Source organism: Diachasma alloeum, unplaced genomic scaffold (genome assembly GCF_001412515.2).
Source record: "Diachasma alloeum isolate Michigan unplaced genomic scaffold, Dall2.0 Dall_scaffold_00187, whole genome shotgun sequence".
Lineage (NCBI taxonomy): Eukaryota > Metazoa > Arthropoda > Insecta > Hymenoptera > Braconidae > Diachasma > Diachasma alloeum.
The window spans coordinates 488,649-495,388 of NW_021680353.1; positions in this window are offsets into that span (position 1 = coordinate 488,649).

The window sequence follows — 6,740 nt, forward strand, 5'->3', positions numbered from 1 at the left end:
GAAATCCTATTGAATTCCTATTGGAATTCTATAAAAATTCTATTGGATTTCCATTGGAAAATTCTGATTGTTCTTCGCACCATTTTTATGGAACACATTGAATTGAAAAGTCAATAGAATTTTTTTTCTATAAGAATTCTTGGGTATGAATTTTCCCATTTTTTTTCTTGGGTTGTGTTATGAGAAACAAATAAAAATACAGGGAAAAAACGTAGAAAATTTACGCCCAAGGATTTCATAGAAAAGTGAAAATCTATTGACTGTTGTATTAAATATCTTCTATAGAAATGGCACGAAAAGCAAATAGAATTTTCCAATAGAACTCCAATAGAATCCTTATAAAATTTCAATCGAAATTCGATATAATCTCTCAGAGAAAGCGATAAGTTCATATTAGTATATTAGAGTACAAGGGCACAAATTTCGTTTTCAACGAATGTGTGTACAGACCTCGCCTTCGGCTCGGCCTGTAAACTACACATTCGTTGAAAACGAAATTTATTACCGAGTGCTCTATAATATTTTATGTCAAGTCGTGCAGAAGTCGAGTTTTGAACAGGCTGCACGAAGCGCAGCGTGCGATAAACTCGACTTATTGCACGGCGCGACATAAATTAAATTTTTTCATGCGTGAAGTTCGTAACACTGATAATTCGAGAGTAACTTTGATTCGAATTTTAAAAAAATCTCACAGTGTAAATGTCTTTCTGCTCCTAGCTATGAGGGAGCTTTAGAAGATAATTTCATAAATCCCACTTATTCTTAAAACAGTTCATCAATTACATACTTGGACAATTGCCATATCTTATCTCTCACCCTTCTTGAAGCAGGAAATTCACCTAAATTTGGAACGATGATGGAGTTGAAGTCTAATTGGATTTTCATCTGTTAATATACCATTTTCAATGAAAAAAAAGGAAGAAAAATAACTCGCTATACACGAAATTTTATCATACCAATGTTGACCTGTATTTCATCATTATATACATTGTATTTAAAAAAATTAACCCTGCAATATAAAATAGAATTCAACTAGTTTAATGCGTTCACTCTCGGAGTAATTCTTTATTTCACTCAAGCTCATTTTTGTTGATTGGAACACCGACAAATAACTCATCATCAATCACGATGCGAACACAGACGGCTTGAAGGAGACTGATATCAAGAGCTGTGAAGTGGTCTGTCACATGACATTTGAGTAAAAACATTTACGAATTGTACATATGGAGATCTCCTCCTACTGAGTAACAATCATCAGCAATAAATTCATGAATGAAAGCGACGTGCTTCCTTGGGCATTCACAAATAGGCAACTGACAATTGCACTGGTCGACCATTTTAGCAAAACTGTGGATTGAACCCAACTTCGATTCCCCATTCTCAGTATATTGGAAAATATACGATTCTGTTTGCAGAATCCGCAGATATGAAGTTGACACATATAATTTATCGTCGTTTAACAATCGATAATATTTGTGAATTACTTCAGGTTCACCTAATCCAGCATTTTGCATACCATTGATAACAATCAACCAAGTCGCCGTAGTATCGCCTTCTCAGTTTCTAGAGGTCATGGAACGTGGAGAAAACATGAAATTTCCACATTTGATTTCCGGGGTTAATACAATAACTTCCTCCCTTCGGGTCGGAAAGCTAAAAACAAATCGATTCAAGAACTCAAAGAAAAAATTAGCTATCGATTTTCTTCATGGGGGACATAAGCAATTTTTCGCAAGAGTAAATTTTTTTATGGTCAAATGCCATGAAACTTCGGCAAAGCATTTTTCGGACTATTATGAGATGATCGATCTATCGCTTAGCTCTCCGTTATATTGTTGCATCTACACTGAATGCAAGTTTATTGTCTGGCATTCTTGCTGGAAAGGAGCAAAGGGTTCAATTACTCAGTGTTAAATTTTTTTCGTGCGGCGGGACCTGAAAAACCACATTTTCTAGCCGCTGCGCGCCAAGAAATTGATGTTCTTCAGGTCTTGCGACACGAAATAGTATATTACGATACAAGTAAAAAACAGTACTTGTTGACCAGTGTGAGAGTTACAGGCCGAGCCGAAGGCGAGGTCTGTAATCACACTCGTCAGGAAATACTTTTTTTACGTGTATCGTACGATATTTTATGATACTGGTGAGAAAAAAACGGTTTTTTGCAAAAAGTCCCCTTTTTTTCACTGGTATCATAAAATAATGTTCACACCTCGCCATGGAAAACATATCACCGTCCCCCACGTGCTTGCCATCTTCGCCGTCGGCTTGGAAGGCAATCTTGCACGTGGGGGAGGGTGATCTGTTTTCCAAGGCTCGGGCATGAAATGTACTATTTCGCTCTCGGGTGAGAGAACCTTGAAAACAACCGAAGCAAAGGAAACCCGGATAGGCAGATCTGTGTGACGTCCGAAAGCGCGCAAAGTTTGTAACAGAACCGTAGACATACAATCGTCAACATAAATTCTGTCCTACTAGCCTGAACTGAGTATGGCATGTGATTGGTCAATCAAGACTATCCTTAATTCCTCATTGGCCATGATCCCCCACTCAGTTAAGGTTAAGGAATTTATGGCGGGGTGGGCGTGTAGGAGGTGAGACGGAGGAGAATGTTCTCTTACAGAAAACCAATCGCTGCACCAAAAAAACCGAGTTTTCGATTGGAATTTTTTAATATATATCGAAGACTTTTGTGTTCAAAATATTTTTTTAATCACTTCTCTATTTTTTCCCCATTTTCGAAAAATTTGAAAATAATTAATATGGAAAGAAAAAGCGACGTCGTGCCGTTCGAGGTACGAGTTGGCAGCACTGATTCACTCAGCGGCTATGTCCTTTCCCATAGCGAAATGTATCATCACAACTCCATTCGTATTTGTCGCGCTTACCCCTCTACGATTTCTAACCTCGACGTTGTCGCTTTTTCAAGTTGCGCACGCAGAATTCCTATTTTTCATTGGTTTTTCCATTTTTGTGTCTAAATAATTCTCATAGGCCCCGTGAATTATTTTTTAAAATTTTCCTCTATAAAAACTCGACCCAATTGCAAAGTTTCAGAAAAATATTGACCATTTTTCCATTTTTTTATTTATTTTTTTTCTGAATAGGGGTTTTGAAAAAATCAGAGAATGCATTTTAAAAAAATCATCAATTTCTTGACTTTCTTTCGACTACCTTTGACCACGCCATAAATTCCTTAAGGATGTTTAGCCAGTGCCGGTAAATGTGAGTTGTTCCATGTTCAAGGAAAATTTTGTAGTTTTTATGGCTGATAGCCGAACATATGAAACTAACTTTCTTGATGTTAAAAAAAAATTAATCGCAATAGTCTCGGCAGAAATGATTAAACAAATTTTTCCTGATACACGGGCTCTTATGGGATTTATGTTCAAATTGATATTTCACTTACTACAAGACTCTAAAAATACAAATAAAAATAGGGGGTAATGTGCAAAACTATACTGAATCGAATGGCCAGAGAAAAATCTGGGGTACCGGGGCAAACAGAGGAAATATTCGAATGATTCTATCCCATATAAGCGCATGTTAGCGCATGCATTTGTGACATTTTGCCTAGTTCATTTCTGAATAATGAGCATGGATTGGTGGATTGAAATTTGTACCAAAGTAAAAGGAATAACTTCATCTCGCAGTTTTAAAAAAGTCAATTTTTTTAGTACTTGCAATTTTGGCGAAATATCTCCAAGAGGACAGAACTTTTGTTGACGATTGTATAATACCTAGACTGCTCGTTCCCTATCTTCCCTGTAGTAAACGCTAGAGATACTTTAGTAAGAGATTAGCACCGCCGTATACTTGGCGAACAAATCAACTATATCTCAAAACCAATGCATGGAATAATTTGGAAATCATTTGGGAAATTTTAGGGAAGCATTTTCATAATTTGGGAACGAATAGTTGATCAGAAATCATTAAAAAATTGTTTGGGCGTGTAGTGGGAAAAAATAATGAAGCAACGAAATTTTAATTCTGTTAATACCCCTCCTCTGGGTTTCATTGGACAGAATAAATTCTGTACGTACACTTTCGTTACTGACTACTATCATCTGTGCAACTCGATAGATTGCCCCCTCGTTCCCTCCCCTTCTTATTGCCCTCTCAAAGTGTAATTCCAATGAGTCCCGAACTCCTATGCTACATTGAATTGGTTTGCATAAATGCTACAGCTCACGCATGAAATAGTCATTTAGTCATCTGAGGATCCATCCATATCCATGAACATTTGCATGAATACTATGGGTTCTGCGTGAATCACTCAGAATAGGGAACATCCTGCGTGCATCGCTCCAATCTGGATAAGTACTGCGCGAATAACTCATCATTTTTGTGTGAATCACCAGGATCACTTACGTGAGTCTCACATGGCTTGCGTGAAGCCCTATTTCCCATTGCATTCACCTGCGCAATTGCCGTGAGTTTTGCGGGAATCATTCGGGATGAAGACCATCCTACGTAAATCACTCTGATCCATAGGAATTCTGCGTGTATATTACCTACATGAGTTCCGCATGGCTTGCGTGAAGGCCTGTTCTGTTCCATTCATATGCGTGATTGTTGCGGGTATTGCGTGAAACACTGAGAATCTTAAACATTTTGTGCGCATCACTCTTATCTATACAAACGCTGTGTGAAGAACTCCACTCACTTTTGCGTAAATCACTAGGATCATTTGAGTGATCCACGTGATTCCTTGCCCCCTGCCCTTCCATTGAATTCATTTGCATGAATGCTGCAGATTCTGCGTGAATCACTCAGAATAGAAAACATTATGCGTAAAATACTCTACTCACCGTTGCGTGAACTACCAAGATGATATGCGTGGGTTGCGGGAACCCCCATGTTCCATCTCATTCATCTGCGTGAATTCGAGAATGCTACGATTTTTTCGTCAATCACTCGGAATAGAGAACATCTCATCTGAAGAAAGTCTGTACGTACACTTGCATCACTGACTAGAATCATCTGTGCAACTCGACAGATTGCCTCCTCGCTCCCTCCCCTCCTCCTTGACGTTTCAAAGCGTAATCTGCATGAGTTCGAGACCCTACATAAAATTTATTTGCATAAATGGTACAGTTTTCGCATGAATTAATCAGCTAGTCATCTGGGGATTGCCATCACGTAATCCCCTATCATTAAGACAGTGTACGGACACCAGAAACCAAACACCAGACACCGGATACGAGACACCAAAGACTAGACACCAGATATCATACATCGGATACGAAACGGCAGCCCCCAGACACCAGTCACCAACCATTACACATGAGACACCGGACGCCAGACACCAGAGACGAGACACCAAACACTAGACACCAGATGTTGTACATCGGACACGAGACACCAGACACCAGACACCAGATACCAGTCACCAGATACGAGTGCCTATCCATCACGTAACCCCCTATCGTTGAGACAGTGTACGGACACCAGAAACCAAACACCAGACACCGGATACGAGACACCAAACACTAGACACCAGATATCACACATCGGACATGAGACACCAAACACCAGATACCAGCCACCAGTCACCAGTCACCAGACATCACACATGAGACACCAGACACCAGAGACGAGACCCCGAATACTAAACATCAGGTATCGTACATCGGATACGAGAAACCAGATACCAGCCACCAGGCACCGGTCACCAGACATTACACACGAGACGGCAGGTATCAAACACCAGACACAAGAAACCAGACCACAAATGTTAGGCACTAGTCACATCATGTTTTTCTATTGAACAGAGCTTTGAAACAACAGACACCCGACACCAAACACCAGACACCAGACACGAGTGCCTATCCGTCACGTATCTCCCTATCCCTGAGACAGTATACGGACACCAGAAACCAAACACCAGACACCAGTCACCAGTCATTACACTTGAGACACCAGACACCAGAGACGAGATACCAAATCCTAGACACCACATGTCGTACATCGGACACGAGACACCAGTCACCAGACATTGCACATGAGACACCAGATATCATAAATCGGACACCAGACACCAGTCACCAGACATTATACATGAGGCACCAGATACCAAACACCATACACCAGACATCCTAAATCGGACACGAGACACCAGACACCAGATACGAATGCCTATCCATTACGTATCCCCCTATCGTTGAAACAGTATACAGACACCAGAAACCAAACACCAGACACCAGTCACTAGTCACCAGACACCGAACACCACAAACGTTAGGCACTAGACACGTCATGTCTTTCCATTGAACAGAGCTTTCAAACACCAGACACCAGACACCAGATGCGAAAAAGGAACGTTCAGACACCAGACACCAGGCATAAGACACCAGACACCAGACACGAAGATAGAGCTTTTAGACACCAGACACCAGAAACCAGGCACCAAGGGGTGCCAATATACACCCGAAATAATTCAAGATTAAAGTATCGGTGTAGGAATTGAAGGTATTGTAGGAAGGTTAAATACACTAACAATGCGATTACGTTAATTAATCATAATATATTTACAAGACGTTAAAGAATATATACAAAAGTAATGGATAAGTGTGATCCGGTAAGCGGTCCGTGACTGACTGTGTAAAGTGAGGTGTATCTCAATTTGCAGAGTAGTCGAATTTCGTAAATGGAATAAATCCGAAATATACGCATGACACAATAGGTGCGAGAGAGAGAGAGAGAGAGAGAGAGAGAGAGAGAGAGAGAGAGAGAGAGAG